The sequence below is a fragment of the Balaenoptera borealis genome (genome assembly GCF_965194805.1).
Source record: "Balaenoptera borealis genome assembly, chromosome: 3".
Lineage (NCBI taxonomy): Eukaryota > Metazoa > Chordata > Mammalia > Artiodactyla > Balaenopteridae > Balaenoptera > Balaenoptera borealis.
Genome location: NC_138866.1, coordinates 116,939,246 through 116,961,697, shown reverse-complemented (window position 1 = coordinate 116,961,697; position 22,452 = coordinate 116,939,246). Strand labels below are relative to the sequence as shown.

Below are 22,452 nucleotides of genomic sequence, written 5' to 3'. Positions count from 1 at the left end.
CCCATTGGGTCCTGCTCCATTACAGAGACAGTATAGAGAGAGCTGGTGGAAAAGGAGAGACCCTGAGAATCTATGGGAGGAGAGAAAGAAAGAGAGGAAGAGAGAGAGAGAGAGAGAGAGAGAGGCCCAGCGGTCCCAACTGAGGCCAGCCTTCCAGCCACCCCTCTGTCAACTGAAAAAATATGCACAACATAAAAGTTGAGAGTTATGTTTTACTTGGAGGAAATTTTTAGGACTTCGAGCCACATAGGCGGCATCTGAAATAACCCTGAGAGAACTGCTCCGAGGAGGTGAGGGGGGAGCCAGGTTATATAGGAGTTTGGCAACAAAAGGCAGGTAGTCTGAATATCAAAAGATTATTGTTAATTAAAGAAAACCAGATATCTCAAGGTAAGAAATTTAGCACTTTTCTATGCATGGGAAGATGCAAGAGTCTGGGCTCGTGGAAATCATTCCTTTGATATGCACCTCAGCTATCTGGGGCCAGTGTCCTGTGTTTTCATATCCTGAGTTTCCTCAAGGCTCACCGTGGGGAGTGACTGCAGTTTGATGGCTGCTAGATGGCAGGTATTCTTTGTTTCCTTCCTGAGTTCCCTCAGGGCTCACAAGCTCATGCAATCTCTGATGAGTGTAACATCCTTTCTTTACTGATGTGGCAGGCAACATTCCATTTCTCACCTCCAAGGCACCAGCCACGTGAGTGACCCATCTTGGATGCCCCAGCCCAGTCCAGCCCCCAGATGGCTGCAGTCCCAGCCGATATCATAGGCAACGGAACTACCCTGCGATCCCAATCAACCTACAAACTCATGAGACAATAAAATGGTTGTCTAAGCCATTAACTTTTGGAGCAGTGAATCACACAGCAATAGATGATTGAAGCAATCAGCGATATTTTTGAACCTTCACTCTGTACTACACCACGGTGTCTCACTGTGAGAGATACGGAGAAACCACCCTCAGGAACTTAGTTTGGGCAAGAAGATGGCACATAGGCGAGTATAAAGACTGTGGAAGCAGCAACGTCACCAGAGCTAATTGGTTGGTAATTAGCAGGTTAATGGCTCACATCGGGGATAATGCAAGGCTGGAGCCATGGGGCAGGAAATGACTTTAAAGTCTCCCCCCACTTTGCTTCCCTCCACTCTAATGTTTGGTGGGGCTTTGAGGTCTCCTGCCTGGGAAGGGCTGGGTCCTGTCTGCCTCCTCAGCTCTGGGGGTCAGGACAAGGCCAGAAGGTGATGTGTAGCACCAAGACACTGACTCACAAAAAAATGAGTGACTGCCCTTCCCTTGAAGAAAAGGAGGGGTGCAAGTGCAGGTTGGAGGGGGGGAGAGGGGTAAGTGGTCCCCACTCTAGGCAGAGAAAGGTTGAGGGCCAGGGAGGCAGCTGGCTCATCACAGCATCTTTTTTCAAATTTTAGGGTGCCACCTGAGATTGTGGGTCCACCCAGCCTACTCCATTGATAATCTTAGCATACACAGATTTTTACAGATACTGAACCAGTTAGGACTATGTTTAGTTGTAAGTTACACAACTCCTAACAGTGGCCTATAAAAATAAAGACATTCCCTCAATCCACAGAGAACTATTGAGAGGTGACCTCACGCCCAGCACTGTTCTAGGAGTTGGGGACACAGCAGGGGAAAGCAAACTTCCTGTCCTAGAGCAAGAAGGCAGTGGGTGAGGGCAGAGGCTTGACACTGCTTGGAGTGCCCAGGGCTCTCTACCTTTGTCCTCCATTCACCCTGTGTATTGCTTTCTGCCTTCTGGTCATAGGACTCCTCGGATGTCCAGGAATCTCGGCCAAGACAGGAAGCAGGAGATAGAGGGGGCACCAGCCTCTCCTGTTCCTTTTATCAGGAAAATGAAAACTTTCCCAAAACCCCCAGCAGATTCTCATCATCACTGGGGAGAACAGGCACACGGCTACATGAGTCCTCAGGACTAATTAATCTGGTCATTATTTTCACCTGGGCTTGCCCAGAACAACATCAGGGGTCAGTCTGCAGAGAAGAGGGAAGGATGTCGGGGTCAGGTTGTCTTGTTCCTTGCTGTTCACAGGGCGAGGCCCTGACAAAGGGACAAATATCCTATTGCAAATCTTAAGTAAATAGTAAAACCATTAAAAATGACATTGGATGCAATCCAAGATCAGGCAAAAAGTCTTTATTTACTGCTGTTTACTAAGCTCTTTTCCAAGTGCTCTGTAGGAAATGGGAGGGGTGGGAGAGAAAGGATCCAGCCTCAGGGAGCTTTCAGGCTAGCTGGAGATGACAACCACACAGACGAAACAACCTGGGACCACAAGAGAGTGAAAAGGCTTTGGTTGGATCTGAATGCACAGTATCGAATAGAGGCACAAGTAAATGCTGTCACGGTAGGAAGCACGATCACTGCCTGCCCTGCCCACACCCCTTCTGGGGAACCTGTCACAGCTCCTAATCGTGTAGTCCTATGATGTCCAGGCCCTTCCCCAACCCCAGCCATGGCTGATGGGACCAGACGTGGACCCTGAGCCCAAGGCAGCCAATCCACTGCCTGGCAGCAGGGACATGTGAGCTGAGCCACTCAGATGTTCCCTCTTGAGAATCTGAAGTAAGAGATGCAGAGATTACTGCCCAGGGTGAGAAGTCCTGACCCCCAGCAGGACGTGTCAAGAGACCACAAAGGACCTCAAGAAGGGAAGGGCAGGGACTTCCCTGGCGGTCCAGTGGTTAAGACTTCACCTTCCGGGGGCTTCCCTGGTGGCGCAGTGGTTGAGAGTCTGCCTGCCAATGCAGGGGACACGGGTTCGAGCCCTGGTCTGGGAAGATCCCACATGCCGCGGAGCAACTGGGCCCGTGAGCCACAACTGCTGAGCCTGCGCGTCTGGAGCCTGTGCCCCGCAACAGGAGGGGCTGCGATAGTGAGAGGCCCGCGCACCGCCATGAAGAGTGGCCCCCGCTTGCCGCAACTAGAGAAAGCCCTCGCATGAAACGAAGACCCAACACAGCTAAAAACATAAATAAATAAATAAAGTAGCTATTAATTAAAAAAAAAAAAAAAAAAAAAAGACTTCACCTTCCAATGCAGTGGGTGTGGGTTTGATCCCTGGTCGGGGAGCTAAGATCCCACATGCCTCGTGACCAAAACATAAAACAGAAGCAATATTGTAACAAATTCAATAAAGACTTTTAAAAAATGGTTCACGTCAAAAAAAGTTAAAAAAAAAAAAAAAGGAAAGGGCAGCCTCACTCCTGACTTGGGTCCATCCTGACCATCAACATTCCTTTTACTAGGGCTGCTTTGAACAGGTTTTGCTTCTCGGCTTGAATGGTACGGTGTGGGAAGGCTTTGTCCTCACCCCTCATCCCTGCCTCCCCCTCTTACCCGTTCCCCAATCCATCCCCCGCCTCTGCCTTAGTCCAGGTGCCCTTCCACCAGGTGCTCCCCCTGCGTTTGCTCTCCCCTTCATTTCACTGTCCACACTGTGGACAGTGGTCTTTCCAACATGACCCTGCCATGCCCTTGCTTTACATCTTTGGCCCCTCATAGCTCAGCCTCCAGGCCTGTCTCCACCGGGCACTCCCTCCCTGGCTAGGTTCCTGACCTGCCCTCCAGCCACCCTGAGATTAGACAGTCACACCTCTGTGCCTTTGCACATGCCCAGACTTGTGCGTACAAATAAACCCTCCACCCCTGCTTCCCATGTCTCCTCCAAGGTCAAGGTCAGGGGACATCTCACCCCCACCCTGACCTTGATTCCCCTCTCCTTTGGCCATGACAGCAGTTCATGAGACCCTGTGCAGGCATCTACTTCATTGTGTTAGCACCACACTTTGTGTCCTTGTCACCTGGCACTGTGCTTGTGGGGTGGATGAATGAATGAATGAATGAATGAGTGAGTGATTCTCTAATAATAAACCTCAGCCGACTTGATAGGATTTTGTTGGGAGATTTGGGTGTGAGGAGGGGGCTTTCCTTCCTGGGAGATCAGCCTTGGTCTAGCCTGGACGAGGGAGTCGGGTTGTTTCCTGAGGCCCTCCTGCCTCCTGCCCTTAAAGACCACCCCACCTGCCTGCTCCCCTGGTGATACGGGGACAGCCTCACTGAAACTGGCCTTCTTGACCTCAACACTGAACAGAAATTCCCCAGGAGCACTTCTCTGTTTTCCTCTTCTGGAGAAGAGGCACACAGACAGAGCCCAAGAGCAGAGTGCGACGAAGCACTCAGATCTGAGAAACAGGCAGGAGATGTCAGAAGCAATCAGGGGAGAAAAGAACCTACATTATCCCCTGAGTTCACAATGCAGCCCTAACAAGCTGGAGCGCCTGTGATTTGATCTTCCCATCTTTCCCGTGTCTCCTGCAGCCCAGGATTAGCCAGTTTGGGAAAGGATGCAGTGATGTCTACACAGCTAGCCAGGGCTTCCCCGGGGACGTGTCAGGGCGATGTGTGGGGACTCCTGGGAGCCGGGTGGTCCTTCCTGGGAGGGGAGGGCATTTATCAGGCCCCCACATATGTCTGGTCATAAAGGACCTGAAGACGAAGGGCTGCAGACCCCTTCTGATGGCAGAGGGGCAACTTGGAAGAGAGTCCTCACTAGGACCCGACCACACTGGCCCCCCGATCTCAGACTGCAGCCTCCTGAACTGTGAGAAGTAAATCCTGTTGTTTATGAGCCCCCCATTCTATGGTATCATGCTATAGTAGTCCCAACGGACTAAGACAGAAATAACCAGCATCTGTTAAAACTTACTACCTGCCGAGCACTGTCTTAAGCACCTCGTGCACATTTATTTATTTAATCATGTTACCATTTCTCTATCTAATAGGTACCATTATTCTTGGTGTTCCCATTTTACAGATGAGGAAACCGAGAGCAGGGACTTTGACTCTTTTGTCCACCGTTCAACTCCAGCACCCAGAACGGCAGGAATTCAACAAACTCATCCACTAAACAGCACCAAAATGCGCTCTAATGTGGAGCCTGGGGGCCAACAATCTCCCAGATGATGAGGTAGTGGGACCTTGGAGATGCACGGAGGCTCTGATGCCATTCAAGAGGCTCTGCCCCTCCCTCCTGCCCTCTTTCCTTCTAAACTTATTTTTCAAGGGCTTCCTATATGTAGAACATGTGCACAGAGAGGAATCAGATTTCCCTTCTGCCCCCAAGAGGGTTATAATTACAGTGTAATAAGCAGCAATAACCTACGCAGAAAAATTCCAGTAAAGTAATAAAAAACACAAAGAGAAGCAAACAATGTGCTGTAACAAGTTTGTCATCCATCCATCCATCCATCCATCCATCCATCCATCCATCCATCCATTCACTTATCCAAGGAGCATGCATTGAGCTAAGCCCTGGGATGCAGGGATGAATGTGATGTAGGTCCCCCTTCTGGTGGGTGAGGTCGTGGCTGCCTCCCTCAGGGAAGCAAAGGCTTGGGGAGAGCAGCTGAGGAGAGCAGGCTCCAGGCTTGAGGTCTGCCCCCTCCATCTATCTCTGCTCTGCTCCAAGGGGCGCTTTCCCCAGAGCTGGCCCAGCCCAGAGTGCAGGCTCCAGGGCTGTGGCCTGTCGAGAAAAGCAGGTCAGTAAGACTTGTCCCCAGGCTTCGGGCTGACTGTCCCCTTTCAGTGTCCCTCTGGCCTCCCTCCCTCCCTCCCGTGGTGCCTGGCAGAGGGCCTCAGGCTCCCGGCTGGGCCACTCACTCATGCACTGAGCCATCCACACGCAGCGCGGCCATCTCTCCCCGCCGGCCCCCAGAGCTCTGCGGGGTGATTGATGGGGCTACTCTGCTCCTGGTCCCAGAGAGCTCCTTTGAATAATAACTTGGCAAAATTACTCTCTCTCTCTCTCTCTCTCTTTTTTTTTTTTCTTTCCCTATTTCTGATTCATCGGCTCTAAGTCATTCATCTCTTTTGAGTTAGAGGAAGAAAGAAGAATGAGGAAGAGAAGGACGTGTCCCAGAGGCACAAGGGACCCTGAGCCCCACCTCCTCATTCTACAGGGGGAGCTGGAGGTGGAGCCCACCTCTGCCGTTAGGATTTCTATATTAATCCTGACCTCCGCTTGTAGAAGAGAAGCAAGTGTGGGAGGGATGGGAGGTGGGGGAGGCAGGGATCTTTCTAGGGCCCCTGAAGTTGCACCTTGAAGGCAGCTGCCCACTCTATCCACATGTAAGGCTGGTCCAGTCTGCCTGCAGGGATATTGCAGTTTGCTCATCCTTGAGGGGGCACAGGCAGAGCAGGTAGGGAAAGGAAGGAGACACGGGGGTTCGTTCAAGTGAGTTATGTCAGCTCACCAACACCAACGCTCGATCGCCTACTAGGTGCTAGGCACGGGTGTGATGCAAAGATGCATAAACCCTGTTCCTGCTCTCAAGGAGTTCACAGACATGCATAGGTGAAGCCAAGGCCCGCGACAGATGCTCTCGTGGAAGTAGGTCCCATGCAATCACACAGAGGAGGCTATTCTTCTGCGCTGAGAGGGACCAGCAAGGAAGTCTTCACAGATGAGCTGATAAAGTGTTCTGGGATCTCAATCTGAAGGCGGGGAAGCAGGCTCCAAATGTTAGGCGCCGCAGAAGCCAAGGCTTAAAGGTGTGAAATTGCACGGTGGTCGGGGAAACCCTGAGTTATATGGCGTTTTTAGAGTATCAAGGTGAGAGGGATGTTGGCAAGACACAGGAGGAAGGGCCAGTAACGATACCGGCTGCAGATCTTAATCGAGTGCTCACGCGGGGAGGCCCATGTGCCGGTCTCAGGAGTTCTATGACTGCGATAGGACAGTTATCCAACAGGAAGGGGTGTAATCAGATCTGCAACAGTGCAGAGGATGGACCAGACCCAGAGAGACTGGAGAAAGGAAGACAGCCAGGAGGTGGATGTAACAGTCCAGGCGAGAGGCGATTGAAGGACTGAACCAAGGCCGGGCCGATGCAGGAGGGAATGGATTTGAGAAACATGTTGACAGTGCTTGGTGGCTGGCTGAAGGCTGAGGATGGGGAGATAGAGGAGTCAAGGGAACCTCATAGGCCACCAGCTGAAACAGGGATCATAGCACAGAAACGTTCACGAACAACTGCCAAGCACCTATTAGATGGTAGCGCTATTCCAGGCACAGAGACACAGAGACAAATAATTCATGTCCCTTGGACGTACTTCACGGTTTTTTAAAGACAAGCTTAATCTGTATACACAGACATCCAACCAAGTTTGGGGGAATCTCAGAACTTTTTTCTTTTACCAGAAGAATAATGCACCCTTTCCCCTCCACCACACTGAAACTCCCTCCCTATTTTATTTTGTTTTCTCCAGGAGGTGACACTCACACAACTGGGATGATTCCAGGTGGCCCCATTTGTCCCGGGGTAGGATCAGGGCAGCTCACTTGGGGCCACTGCCACGTGGCTGAGGTTGGGAGCGGGAAGCTTCCTGGAGAGTCGAGTCTTTCTCTAGCCATCTCTGCCTTTCAGCTGGAGTCTTCTTCCCCCTGGGATGGATTTCCCCATAAAATAAATGTCTTGTCTGAATTAATCTTATTTTTAAAAGGAGAAAGTCATCATATTGTAAAGACAGATCATAAAAAGGCGCATCAGTCTGTCAGGAAGACTGGTTAATATGAGTATTTGTTTAGCAGAGACAGTGCACCCGAGGCAGCCTTTCTGGACCAACCTTGGGCCTGGAAGGGGCCTTTTATTTGAATACTTAGAGCATCTAGGGCCGGCAGCTTTGCATTCTGAATACGGGCACTGTAGCAGTCACACTCTGCAGAAGAGGCCGGGAGAGGCCCCCCCAAGCTGGAGGGACGGCTCCCTCAGTCCCAGCCATGCCCCAAACACTTCCATTCGAGAACTAATCAATATGAGGGATCTTTAGAAGACACCTCAGACAATCTCCCCATTTTGTTTCATTCTTTAAAAAATGACATAGGCCATAAGCATGTAGATAAAAAACGAGGAATATATGAAGTGCATGGTATAAAAATTCTATGCTGTGAAACATTACATGGGTAACACATAAACACATGAAACAGAACAGAGAACACCACAAAAGTGCTTTTGCCTTCTCCACACTTGACCACTGTGAACTGTTTGGTGTCCATCCTTCTCAATGTCTTCCAATACATTTCTATCTATTTGTCTCCCGCATGATACACATACACTGTTTGGGTTTTGTTAGATGGAATAGAAACATATCAAAACTTGGTACTTGAATTTTTTTTTAAACTAACATTCTACTTTGGGTTTCTTTTTAAAAATAAAGCTATAAAACTAATATATGTTTATCAGAGAAACTTCAAAATCGATAGAGGAGTAGAAAATAAAAAGTAAGAAAGAACCCTAAAACCCAAAAAAGAAAAGCCTGTCCTTCCTTTCTCTTCATTCCCACTCCCCAGAGCAAACAGATAAAATATATTTTTGTGTATCTTTCTGGAAATGACTCTGCATGTACAGGCGTTTAAACACACATCCTTTATCTGTTCACTGAGGAAGTGAGAGCTCGGAGAGGTCACAGGGCAGATCCAAGGTCACACAGCTGACTGGGGCAGAAGCAAATGCAGAGCCGGGAGCCCCACCTTCAGAGGGCAAAGGCCTTTCCACGGCACATCTCCAGGGACTTTGCCCAGAGCCAGTCTCAGCCGGTGTGGCTAATCCCTCCCTAACCTCCACCTTGTCTGCCAGGCGGTGACACTTCTCCATCCTGCCCACGTCCCCCCCACCCCCCCCACCCCGGTCCCCGTCCCCACAGCGCTGCTGCCTCGCAGTGTATTAACGGACTGCACTTGTGCGGCTTGGCCGGGGCGGGGCCTAACGGTTTGTTTCACTAACACTGCTGTCTCTGCCAGAGCTGTCGTCACAGCAGAACAGCGTCGTGGAGCCTCCTGGCAAAGCGATTCGTTCAGTGGGCTTGTGCCTGCGCTTTTGTTCCCCAGATTACAAGTGACAGTTACAGGCAGAAGACCCTTCCCGAGGATGATTCCATTTAAGTAACTCCTTGCCCTGGTGGGAGCTGGTAGCCGGTTAGGACTCTTGCCCCTCCCTCTACAGGAGGCTATGGGGCCACAGGCCTGACCCCCAGGAGCTCACAGCTTGGTGGAGGAGGGCGGCACACACCCTGATAGCCCCACCGCTGATAGCCCCACCGCTGATCTGCAGTTCGCCTGTGTTCCCTCTCTGTTCTGTGTGTGTGTGTGTGTGTGTGTGTGTGTCGACCTTGGCCATCTTGGGCCCAGATGTGCCTACAGCATTGCCAACATCTGGGTGGAAGGAGAAAAGTCAGCCAGCCATCGGGATGCGTTTGTTTCTGGTTGATGGCAGGATGGCCCCCATCTGGGCATCTAGGAAAGATCCAGACGGACGGCCTGCGTAATCTGTATACCCACATATTTGATCCTGCCACCTATGATAATGTGAGGTGGCAGAGCCTGGACCAACAAACTCCATCCCTCCAGCCAAGCCAGGCCTGTTCTGACCTTGCAGACAGAAAAGAGGGAAGCCCAGAACCCGGACACTGGGTACAGGGATGGGAGGGGTGTGTGTGTGTGTGTGTGTGTGTGTGTGTGTGTGTATGGGGGCAGGGGGTTGGGAGGCAAGGGTTGTGCGTGCATTTGTGTGTTGGGGTAAGGGGCTGGCGGCTAGAGAAACTCTGATCTAGAAAACGAAGTCTCTGGACTTCACGGTGCTGCTTGAGTCTGGGGCTGGAGATGTTGCCTGGGGCCGGGAGCTTTGGGGTGGGGCACGGTCTTCCCTGGCTCTTCCTGATTCACTACCATTCAGCAACCAGTGTCCCTCCCAGCAAAACAAAACCTCCCGAGATCGCTGGTTCCGCAGTGCCCTCCAGTGGGCAAGCAGAATATGTCTGGAGGGAAAGCCTTCGCCACACGTGGTTACAAGTCACACGTGTGGATCCTTCAGGCATTTTAGAATCGAGGTTCAAGTTCCTCCACGTGCTTCCATGCCCTTTGGAAGGTAAGGTTCTAAATGAACAGTTGGCTGTTTGTATAGAGGAGTGGGAGACCGGTAGAAGCCTGTAAAGAGAGAGCGAGGGACTGAGGACGGGGGCACCAGTGTTTTAGGGCAGTGTGGACAGAGACGGGGCGAAATGTGAAATAATGGTGACTCGTGTGTGTGTGTGTGTGTGTGTGTGTGTGTGTGTGAAGTCCTGTGCTAAACAGACTCTGCCCTGCCAACTCCCCCCGTGACTTTGCTATATCCTCTTTAGATACCCCAGCCCATCAGGACCCCTTAGCTTACCTCTCTCTACCCTCCATAGAGTGACAGTTGTTTTTTGTTCTTGTTCTTGTTTTTGTTTTTCCAAGCCTTCCCAAGTCTGATTACGAGGGGAAAACACACACTCAACAGGAGGAAATGGGTTCCAAGAGTGTTGCCAGTTAAGCTGGGAACAACTTCTCTTGGTCTGAGTTTCTCCACGTGAGTTGGGCGCCTATCCCAGGCTGGTTGGAAATTAAACGCGATCATGCACAAGTGCCCCAACCCAAGGCCTCCCAGATATGCTGGCTCCCAGCCCCAGGAGAGGCTCCCTGAGCCCAGTTCTCCGTCCTCCTGCCCTCCATACGGCACGTGGTTGCCTCCTTCACCCCAGAGCTGACAGCTGGGTCCCACTCTTCCTCTTGTATTCTTCCCCCTGCTCCTCCCACATCTTGAATACGACGTCCTGTGTCCCGTCTTTTCTCTGTCTCAGTCCTCACTCTGCGTTGCACCCTCTGCCCCAAGATGCACTTCAACATCCTCATCCACCATCCCCTTTGCTTGCTGCTTCTTTTTGAAGAGAACTTCTGCCACCGACTTTGTTTCATTGTCATCCGCAAGATGACTCCAAGGGCCCTCTCTGCTCGTCCTCTGCACTCCCCTCACCGGCTGCATCCCAGCCGCCCTCCCCCTTGGATGCCCAGCCCTTTATAACGGGTGTCACCATCATGGTTGTCACCAGCTTCTTTACCTTGTTCTACGCCAAGGACTTCCAGCCCGCAGAAAAGAAAGGTGCAATCTACAATCCCAGACTCGAGCAGAGGAGAGGGCAGGGTTGAGGGGCCAGCGCCCACGATGGGGACAGGGCAGGATGCCAGCCACCTTGTCCTGGGGCTTGAAGGGGCACTCACACTGTCAGCCAGCCGTATTCACCCAGTACCTCCATCTGACCAGTGCCGTAGACAGGAAAGATGGCTATCTTGAGCTGCTCGAGCTGGGTAGGCCCTGTGCACGGCATAGACGAGTTATCGTATAGCCATCGTCTAATGTAAGTCTCACAACCACCCCAGGAGCTGGACCTTATATTTACAGAAGGTCAATGAATCCCAGGGCAGCATGGCTGTCCTTGGTCTCTGAACTCACGCCCTTCTGTGCCTCACGGTGTCTGCTCAGCCTAGTTGGGGACACAAGCCATGCACACATGGAAAGACCACTGAGACCAAAGAGTCAAGGGTTGAGTGAGTGGATCAGATGGCAAATGCTACTGATATACAGGGAAGGCTGGAGCACACGGAGCCACTTCCTGGGACGGTGGGGCTTGGGCGAGGTCTTGGAAGAGGGGTGAGACTCAAAGGGGAGGTGAAGGAAGTCACCCTAAGAAGGGAGTAGCATGAGACAAAGGTGGGAGGCTGGAGTTTGTGGGGCACGATGTGACTGCCCGGCTGGAGCAGAGCATCCTTGAATGGGTGCAACAGCGGGTAGGACTGGATACGCACTGAGGCCAGGACGTGAAGACTCTGGAATGCCCAGCTAGGGAATGGGGGCAGGGAGAGGGTACTGGAGCAGGGCATGATGAGATGAAAAGAGCATTTCAGGGAGGGGAGTCAGAGGACTGAAGGGACAGGGCAGAGACTGGCATCTAGGAGACCCGTGAGGCCTGAGCGTCCACAGCTCTGTGCCTGCAATGGGACAGGTTTGTGAGATACTGATCCCGCCAGCTCTAGGGCAATTGGTACATCCAGGTGGGCACCTCTGTGCTCAAGAAGTTTCCTCCATTCTCCCAGAGGTGGCAAAAAAATGTTGTCGTTTTCCCGGTGTGCCGTGATGGGGAGAAGACTGGCCAGTTCTGCCCCACACCCCTGCCACAATGCAGGCCAGAAACGGCGGGGCCTGATCTACCATGTTGGATTCATGAGCTGACAATCCTTTATCCTTAAAGGATTCTCTGTCCCTAAAGGATTCAGGCCATCCCAGCTTGTTCTCTATTGTTTCATATGCCACAATTAGCCCACGTTTCCTTTGGCTCAAGATCTCAGCCACTGTTAAAATGCAAATGGCCCTAGGAGGGACACCACATTTTATTTCACACATCACTGAACTTGAGTAGTGTGGTGGTGCAGGAGGGAAGGAGAGGTTCCGTAAGGGATGCCCACCTGAGAGAGCCCTGGCCCTTCTTCCTCAGAGTCACTGCCCCCCCGCCTTCCCCCACACAGGGGTAAGAAAGGAGAGAATGAGACATCAGAGTGGGAGGGAGAAGGAGGCACTGTGGAGGTTTTCGCTCTCTCCAAGACAGCGTGTTCCAGACAGTCCTCCCATTTCTGGGACACTCTCTTAAGGAAATCATCCAAAGGAAGGGGAAAACAAAACTATGTGCTCATGCATATTAATTGCGGCTTTACTTATGATAGTGGAGAATTGGGAATAAACAAAATGTCCGGTAGTAGGGGCATGGTTAAATAATTTACGGCAAACCACTGTATCATTCATTACGTAGCCATTAAATACTACTAGTACTGGTACTACTACTACTATTCAATTTATGGTGCAATTACTACTACTACTATTACTACTTCTGCTACTACTATTAAATTTATTGAGCAGTTACTACTACTACCACTACTACCACCTCTACTACTATTAGTACGACTTCTACTACTGCTAAATTTACTGAGCAGTTATTAAGCTCCAGCCCTTGTTCTAAGTGCTGTACAGATGATCTCTCACCCAATCCTCACAACAATCCTATGAGGTAGGCACTTAGTAGTATCCATATTTTTCAGATGAGGAGATAGAAGCAAAGCAATGTGCCCAAGGTTCTATAGCTATTATGGGATAGAGTAAAAGACTCAACTCAAACAGCACAATTGAAGCTTAAGCTATAGAAATTAAAAATTATAAACCACAAATTCTTTAACTCAAACCTCGGTATACGATTAAAGTTGAAATCAGAGGCCGTGTGCTTCAGCTGCAATGAGAAACCTTGGAAGAAATTTGAGGTAACAAAGTTGTTGACTCAAGTGGCTTTGAGAATGCAAAGCAGTGGGTTAGCTGTTACCCTTTGCTTACACAGATTAGGAAGAAGCAAACAGCAAATATTTATACACCAGTAACTGGAAACTTTAAATTAAATCTAAACTTTTCCCTTAGGCTGTCATCATAAAAGCAAGTTTCTTATGAATTAATATACTTAAAAGCATTTAGAACAAAGTCAATGCTATATAAATATTTGCTTTAATTGTTATTTACAAGAAAGGGCAAGAAGCTTTACTACAACATTCTAGGGTTTAATTGTTCTCTTCCAAAGACTGTTGACTGGTGCTTCAAGGCTTTGGATGTTTCTTATAGTAAACTATATGTGTTTGAATGTTTTTTGTAGAAAACTGTGTCTGATTACTTGAACTTATAAACTATGTTTAGCATAGGAATTTGAATTTACTCATGGCAACCTTGTGATAATTAACCAGCCAAATAAGATCTAGTGCCAGTGAACTCAACAGTATAAAAAAACCTCACCAATTCTCTTGAAGTTAGAAACATATCTAGAGGTATTCCTCCTTATATAAGATCTTCCGCAAGTAAAACATAACAAAACAAAATAATGACTAACAGATTAACTTTAAACATAGTACAAAACCTCAGTATTCCACAGAGATGTCCCATGAGGACTAGTAAATAACCCAGAGAAACATGTTATCATGCAATGCTTAGTAAAAAATGTAGGATACAACACTTGCTGGGTGGGGAGGGGAGACTGCAGGGACTGGGGGGAGGATGTTTAAACATTCCAATTTAATGAACGCATAAAAGAAGGGACCATCCGCAAAAGAATTCATACATGCCAAGCTGTATAATCTTTATCTTAGACCACTTTCTAAACTTTTTGATTGCTACCTCATCAGGAAACATATTGAGCACACACCCCCCAATAAATATATATGTTTGTTCACATGTTCGTTTCTACTTACAGATTACGTCTATTAAAAATCTATGCTTGAGTAAAAGGAACCATATTACTCTCTCACCTTGAACAACTAGAAATATAAGCAAGATATATAAAACAATGGTTTCCAGACATTGGTCAACAGGTCATGTAGGACTGTCATTACTGAGGGAGGAAACACTGATGTGAGCCTTACAATTGCCTGGTGTCAGCCTCACTGAATTGAGGAGATGGGAATTGGAGATCAGGGAGCCAGGACAGCTAGAACGTGCCAGGCACAAAACTAGAAAAAGGGCAACTGCAGAGAGGAAGAGAGACTGAAGGAAGAAGAGAAAGAGGAAGGGAGGATGAGGGCTCACTAGCTCTGGAAATCTGCATAAAGTTCCCCCTCAGTCTTTGGCTGAGTGTTAATCTGTACACATGTGAAAGAAAATTACCAGAAAACATGAGGCTTCACAGTACCTGGAGCTCAAACAGAGCTGGCAATAGTTTGTGTTCCACCATCAAGAGTGCAGAGACCTTCTAATATACAAGGCAGTAGGATGAGTCCTCAGAGGTGCAGCACCTTAGCCCTGGGGCTGAATTAGCCCCACAATAAAGGCTGCTCTGGACTCACCCTAACAGAAGTTAAAAGCAAGTCTTGCAAGTATCCAAATCATCCTAAACAATGTCACTGTGCACCAGAGCAAAGTACAGTACTATTTAAAGAAATACCACAAAATCCAGAACACAACATGCAATTCACAGTACCTGCCACCCAGTAAAAGATTATCAAGCATGTAAAGAAACAGGAACATATGATTCATACCTAGGAGAAAATTAGTAATTAGAAACAGACCCAGAAATGACAGAGATGATGGACTTAGACAAAGATGTTACAGCAAACATTATAAATGTGCTTGAGAATGTAAAAACAAAACAAAGCAGCTATGATGAGAAGAGGAATGGAAGACATAAAAGATACCCAAATGGAACTTCTAGAGAAGAACAACACAATAAGAGAAATGAAAAATACAATGGATAGGATTAATAGCTATTCTAGGTCCTTTGGTTTTTCCCTATACATTTTAGAATAAGCTTCTTGATATCTATTTTTAAAAACCTGCTGGGACTTTTATTAGGATGGGAAGGATAGATAAGTTACTGCAGAAGAAAAGATGAGTGAACTTGAAGACATAGCAATAGAAACTATCTGAAATGAGGCACAGATTGAGAGGAAAAAACAACAACAACCATACTCACAATAACCTGTGAGATATCAAACAGTCCAAGATCTGTGTAACTGAAGTGACAGGAAGGAGAAGTGGAGACAGAAAAAAAATATGTAAAGAGAGAATGGCTGAAATTTATCCAAATTTGATGGTAACTATAAGCCCAGATGTCCAAGAAGTTTGATGAACTTCAAGTACAAGAAATATAAAAAAACTGTTTCTCAGAAATGTTTTGTAGTTTTTAGTATACAGATCTTGCCCACATTTTGCTAAATTTATCCTTAAGTATTTCATGGTTCTTAAAATTCTATTTAAAGGTTTTCAAATACTAATTATTTGTTGTTTGTAAATAGAAATAGAATTGACTTTTGCATATTGACCTTATAACCTGGACCTTGTTGAACTCACCATGAGACTGATCTAAATAAAGAGCTAGAACTATAAAACTTCCGGGAGAAAACATACGAGTAAATACTCATGACTTTAGGTGAGGCAAAGGTTTTAGTTAGGACACAAAAAGCATGAAGAATAAGAGAAAGAAATCTGATAAATTGGACATCATTAAAATTTCAAAATTTTGTTCTTCAACAGACAGTTGAAGTAAATGAAAAGACAAACCACAGACTGGGAGAATATATTTATAAAATGTACACCTGGTAATGGACCTGTTTCCAGAATATATGAAGAACTCTTATAATTTAATAAAAAGAAGAAAAATATCTGGATTTAAAGAGCAGACAAAATATGTGAACAGACACTTTACAAAGAAGGCATACAAACAGCAAATAAGACCATGAAAATATCTTCAACATCATAATTAATTAGGGAACTGCAAATTAAGAGCATATTGAGATATCCCTATACACCCACTAGAATGGTTAAAATTAAAAAGACTGCCAACGTCAAGTGTTGATGACTTGGTGCTTTGTGACCACCTAGAGGGATGGGATAGGGAGGGTGGGAGGGAGGCTCAAGAGGGAGGGAATATGGGGATATATGTATATGTATAGCTGATTCACTTTGTTATGCAGCAGAAACGAATACAACATTGTAAAGCAATTATACTCCAATAAAGATGTAAAGAAAAAAACGTTGATGAGGTTGTGGAGCAACTGGAACTCCACTGCTGATGGAAATACAAAGTGGTACAGTCATTTGGGAAAAATAATTCGACAGTTTATAAAACTTAGCACATACCATACTACCCAGCAATCCCAATTCTAAGTCTTTACCCAAGAGAAGAGGAAACATATGTCCACACAGAGACTTTCATAGTCAAAAACGGCTAAAAAGTGGAAATAACTCTAACATCCATCAGCAACTGAGTGGAAAAACAGATTTGGTATATCCAGAAAATGGAACACTTCTCAGCAACAAAAAGGAATTAAGTACTTAACTGAAACATGCAACAGCATGGATAAATCTCAAAGGTATTATATTTAGTAAAAGAAGTTAGAAAAGACTACATACATATTATATGATTCCATTTTTATGAAATTCTAGAAAAGGAAAAACTATAGTGATCGAAAGCAGATCAGTGGTTGCCAGGAGCTGCAAGTGGAGAGAGGGTATTGACGCAAAGTGAGATGAGGGAGATTTTGGGGGTAATAGAAATGTCCCATGTTTTGATTATGGTGATGGTTATACAACTGGACACACTTGTCAAAATGCCATTGTATTTATTGGACACTTAAATTGATGAATTTTATTGTATGTAAATTATCCCTCAAAAAAACTTAAAAAAAAAAAGTGTGACTACAAATCATCTTAGAATCAGGTTAAAATGTACCTTCCCGGGCCCTACAGTCACCCGTGTGTTCAAGGGCTTATTGAACCAGGGAAGCAGTTGTTCTGATTAACTCCAGGCACTACATGGCTACACACTTGTCTAACTGGAAAATGCACAGCCCCAATTCTGTGCAGGGACGACGCAAAGCAGAGTGTGATACATCTTTCTGGAGCATCAAATTTATTAACTAGAATTGGAAGAACCAAGGAGTCCTTGGAACAAGAACTATCCCCCTCCCCCACCAACACGGAAGACAGAAGAGTAGGGGAGGGGAGACGTGCCCCGGGAGTGACAGTCCAGTCTCTGAAGTTTCACCCAGGTGGGGGTTGAGGGGCAGACCTGCAGCCACGGTGGCCTCGCTTTCGGTCGCCCGGGCTGCTCCGGACCATCCTCTGAGCTGGCCAGGGTCTTGGATACGATGCTTCTGAAGGCCGTGCAGAGAACACACTCATCTTCCACTGGACTGGGCCCCAGGGAGCGCGGCGGCCTGACCTTCCTGCCTCGGTCATCCATGGGGTTCACATGGGCTCACTTTATTATGACGCCTCATGCTGGGCAGCTTGCAACAAAGATGTTTCAAAATAAAGTTCCAGATTCTCCCAGCCACCCCTTGCTTGTTCTGGCTGTGGCCAGAGAGAGTGGATGAGGACACACTCTCAGGCTGCCCAGTGTGGGAGGACCTTCCAGTGTTGGACACACCCAGGGGGCAGCTGGTTCCCTCTGGGGCTCCAATCCTGCTGCTGCTGGAGGTGGATGTCCCAGTGCCACACTGGGGGGCTGGGCTGGGGGTGGCAGTCCTCGACTCCAGGCTGGGTGGGGGACAGGCAGACTCACCGGTCTTCTGCCCTGCCTGCTGGTCTTCCTGCAGCTGCACATTTTTTCCGTGGTAGAGCCACCTGGTTTGCAGGGAGGACACCACAGGGCCTGGAGAAGGCTCACGTTCACTGCCACAGAGGTCCCCGCAAGAGAAGGGCTTCAGAGTTATGATGGAGACCTCCACCTTGGGTTTCTTGGAGCTCACACTGCCTGTCCCAGTGTCCTGGATCTGGTCGCAAGTCAAGCCCGGAGTCCTCACCGTTGTCACCTCCCGGTCCTCTGCACAGGGTGGCTGGAGTGGCTCCTTCTGGCCCATGTTGACCCATGGATGCCTCATGAGGTCAGGCAAGGTGCCTCTGTCACTGGGGTTGAGGACAATCATTTTTTGTAATAGATCCCTTATCTCCAAAGACAGATAAGGTGGGATGGGGTATTGCCCTCGTAGGATTTGCTTCAGCAGCTCCTGCAAGTCTTTTCCCACAAAGGGCTGGGACCCAGTTACCATGGCGTAGAGCACTACTCCCAGGCTCCACACGTCCATCGCAGGGCCGCTGTACCTCTGCCCCAGCAAGAGTTCCGGGGCAGCATAAGGGGCTGTGCCGCAGCTCATGTCCGGTTGGCCAGTGTCATCACACTTTTTGCTGAGGCCAAAGTCTGTAAGTTTGATATTCATGTGGGAATCAAAGAGGAGGTTCATTGGCTTCAGGTCCCGGTGCACGATGCCCCTCTGGTGGCAGTGCTGCAGGGCGGAGAGCAGCTGCCGGAACAGGCCTCGGGCCTCCAACTCTGTCATACGGCCATGGGTCTTCAAATAGCGGTACATGTTCCCCCCCCTGAGGTACTCCATCACCACGAAAAATGTCTTCTCTGTGTCAATCACCCCCAGCAGTTTGACAATATTGGGGTGATCGAGAGCCTTCATACCGTACACGTCCCGGAAAAGTGCCTGGGCACTTGAGAAGCTCTGATACCTTTTTTTAACGACCTTGAGAGCCACCTGTGTCCCGGTCAGAATGTGCCAGGCCAACTTCACTTTACCAATGGTGCCTTCACCAATGGTGCGGAGGATCTCGAAGTCATCAATATGAATCTGCTCGTCAGCAGAGTTGGCTGTGAGGCCCGGCATCATGGTGATCTGCTAACTACACTGACTGACAGCACTACCTAGCAACACTAACTAACAATGCTAACTGTACCAACAGCGCTAACTAGTACTAACTACACTAACTATGCTAATAAACTATTAACTCTACCAACAATACTCACTATGCCAACAGCGCTAACTAGTACTAACTACACTAACTATGCTAATAAACTATTAACTATACCAGCTGTGCTAACTATACCAACAATACTGACTATGCTAACTGTAGAGAGAAAAATGAGACAAATAAAAAAGAGTAGAGAAAAGAGAAAACAAAATCAACAAAATGGCAGAAACAAGGAAAAAACAAGCTAACTGTAGGTCCAAGGCCGTCAGGTCACCAAAAGCAGCTTCCTGGGCTCTAAGGACCAAAAACCTGGGCCCAGCTTTCTCTTTTATAGGGCTTTGTGAAGTACATCACAGTGGTGCACTATGAGGTCAGAGCAAGAAATGGACCCATCACAGCTGGGGATAAACCACAGTGGTTTTCTCACTTTTTGAGTTCAAGGCCCCTTTACACTTAGGAAAAAGGATCCCAAAGAAATTTTTCTTTACGTGTGTTATTAGATATTGGTATTCACTTTGTTATAAATTAAAATCTATAGGATACTTCAGTGGCCTTTTTATTTCTAGTTTGAAAATGTGTAATAATTTTAAAGACCTCATAATGTCTACACTTGAAATATTCAATTCCTTTTCCTTAAATTCTGGTCTCAAAATAATGTTACAACTTAACTGACTTCATGATACTCTACAAAATGTTCTGTTGCGTAAGACACGATAAGGTACATTATGAAAGTCTATGAAGCTGAGAGAAGATTTCCCAGGAAGGTAGGTCATGAGCAGATTTCTCATCAGGAGCCTCGGAGGCCAGATGGCATGGCTCAATGTACTTGAAGTGTTGAAGGAAAGAAACCGTCAACCAAGAATCCTAGATCTAGCAAAACTTTCCTTCGAAAATGAGGGAGAAATGAAGACATTCCCAGTTAATCAAGAGTTGAGAGAGTGCTTAACCACCAGATCTGCCTGCCACAGGGAGTTCTTCAGGTTGGAGTCAAGGACCCTAGGCAGTAACTCAAAGCCTTATGAAGAAATAAAGACCTCTGGTAAAAGTAGATAGACGGGCGATGAGAAAAGCTAGTACTATTGTAACTTTGGTTTGTAGCTCCACTTTTTGTTTTCTGTTTGATTTAAGAGACTAATATATAATAAAACACACACACATACAAATCAAAAAAAAAAAAAAAAAATGTACCTTCCCGGGCCCTACTCCCAGATAATCTGACTTGGAAGGTCTGGAATGAGGTCTGGTAATCTAACTTTTTAAGTGCTCATTTTGAATAAGAAGAAATGTCATAAAAAAGAGAAATGGGGTGGGGGAGGCTATACATTTTTATAAAATGTGAATAAGAAAAAATATCAGAAGGAAATCCTTTAAAATGCCTGGATACCTAGATGGGATTATGAATTTTTTTTCTCTTCTCTCTTTTAAGTTTCACAAAATTTTACATTTTGTTGGGGGAAAAAAGCAGCCCCCTCTCCCCCACATTTTTGATAGAAATAGAATAATCTAAACACTTTCTTAAAGAGCCCCTGAACCCCGCTGCCGCACCTCCGTCATCCTCAGGCCCCGCCCCTCTCCTACCCTCCTGAGTCTCCTCGGCCTGGTCCATCTCCAGTCTGGTCAGCAGGCTCACAAACCACTCGAAAGACCGCTAGCCTCGGTTTATCCAGATGAAGTCCACCTATGGAGAAGGGCCCAGTTCAGAGGGGGGCCTACCTCATTCACTCATATCTGTGATCCCCAGGGCCCTGGTGTAACCACCCTGCTGTTAGCAGGGCACACATTATCGCCCCCATTTAAGGGATGGGGAGACCGAGGCTCGCAGAGGTCTTGTTTAGTCACATTAAAAATAAATCACTTGGCCACACACACAGTCAATCTGTTACTTTTCTCTGCTTTCCAGGGACAGACTGCTCAAAAAGCACGGGACTGTTGGGTGAAATGCGAGTGGGGAAAGGAGTGAGGTGGAGTGGACAGAGCCCTTCCGAGCCGGCCATCCGACTTCACATCTAATCAGAGAGTGAATCAGTTATGCCTGCAATTATGCCAACAACTCAGCATCGTGGCTGCAGCTGGGGACCCATGATGGCGAGCTGTGGAAGAAATAGGTTTGGGGTGGAGAGGTGGCACTCACATGTTACTGAAAACATACTGTGTGCCAGCCCCTGCGTTTACTTGACAACTACTATGTACCAGGCTCTGTGCTTGCTTTTGCATCTGTTTTCTTCCAAGGGGGGGATCAGGATCCTGGTTGAGGGACCCTGGCCAATTTCACCTTTCAGGGTCTTGCTTCTGCAGACTAGAAGCATTACATCATTCTCTAATGATTCTGTTTGGTATGATGGAAGGGTCTTGGGGTTAGACAGGCGTAGCTCCACCACTGTGACCAGATGACCTAACACTTCTGAGCCTCAGTTTCTTCATCTCTAAAATGGGGATGAAGATCAGGATCGAATGAAATAATATATTTAAGACACCTCATAAATAGGCAGCTAAAAATGATAGTGTTTAATCTCTCCTTCATAACATACAACTTCACCCTCTTAGAGACTTTTATCTTTACAGGTTAGGATGGCAATGTTCCCAGAGCTCGGTGTGTGTGCGTGTGTTTCTTATTCTTGATAAAAAGACAGTCTGAGGGAGAGAGAGCTGAGTCTTTTGTAGCAATCTTGGTGCTTTAGAAAACCAGAACCCCGCCTCGATGAAATGCCATTGGGCATTCCGTCAGCAGGCAGAGTGTAGAAGACACCTCCCGGTGAACCAGGCCTCCCCATGGTCACGCCCTGTGTGGTGTCCTTCCACATTGGATCTGGGCTGGTCTGTGACTTGCTTTGAACAATAAAATATGGTGGAAGTGACACTGGGCCTAAGCCTTAAGAAGCACTGGAAGCTTCCACCTTTGTGCTCTGGGGGAGGCCTTGAGCCAATGTATAAGAAATTTGGTCTCTCTCTACTGTAGAGATGTTAGGCCAAACAAACCAAAATGCTGCAATTTGGAGCAGAGAAAGGTTTATTGCAGGGCCATGCAAGGAGATGCGTGGCTCATGCTCCGGGCAGCTCAGGCCCCCAAAAACCCCAAGCTCCCAAAAGAGGCTCCCCTAAGGGGTTCCGGCAAAGCATTTTTAAAGGCCAGGTGAGGGAGGGGCGTTGCAAGGTATGTGATCAGCTCATGCACAATTCTCTGATTGGTTGATGGTGAGGTAACAGGGCGCTGTCACAGGGGTTAACATTATCAACCCTTAGGTTCCAGGAGGCCTGGGCCATCAAGTAGTTAACATTTTCCATTTAGTG

At 47.6% G+C, this 22,452-nt stretch overlaps 1 pseudogene across 1 annotated transcript; it reads right to left on the bottom strand.

Moving 5' to 3' along the window:
• Positions 1-17,198: 17,198 nt before the first annotated feature.
• On the bottom strand, positions 17,199-20,952 carry LOC309625843 (serine/threonine-protein kinase MARK2 pseudogene; annotated as a pseudogene). Its single transcript has 2 exons — positions 20,743-20,952; positions 17,199-20,048 (listed from the first exon to the last, which is right to left on the bottom strand). The product of its transcript is annotated as a serine/threonine-protein kinase MARK2 pseudogene (transcript).
• Positions 20,953-22,452: the final 1,500 nt, after the last annotated feature.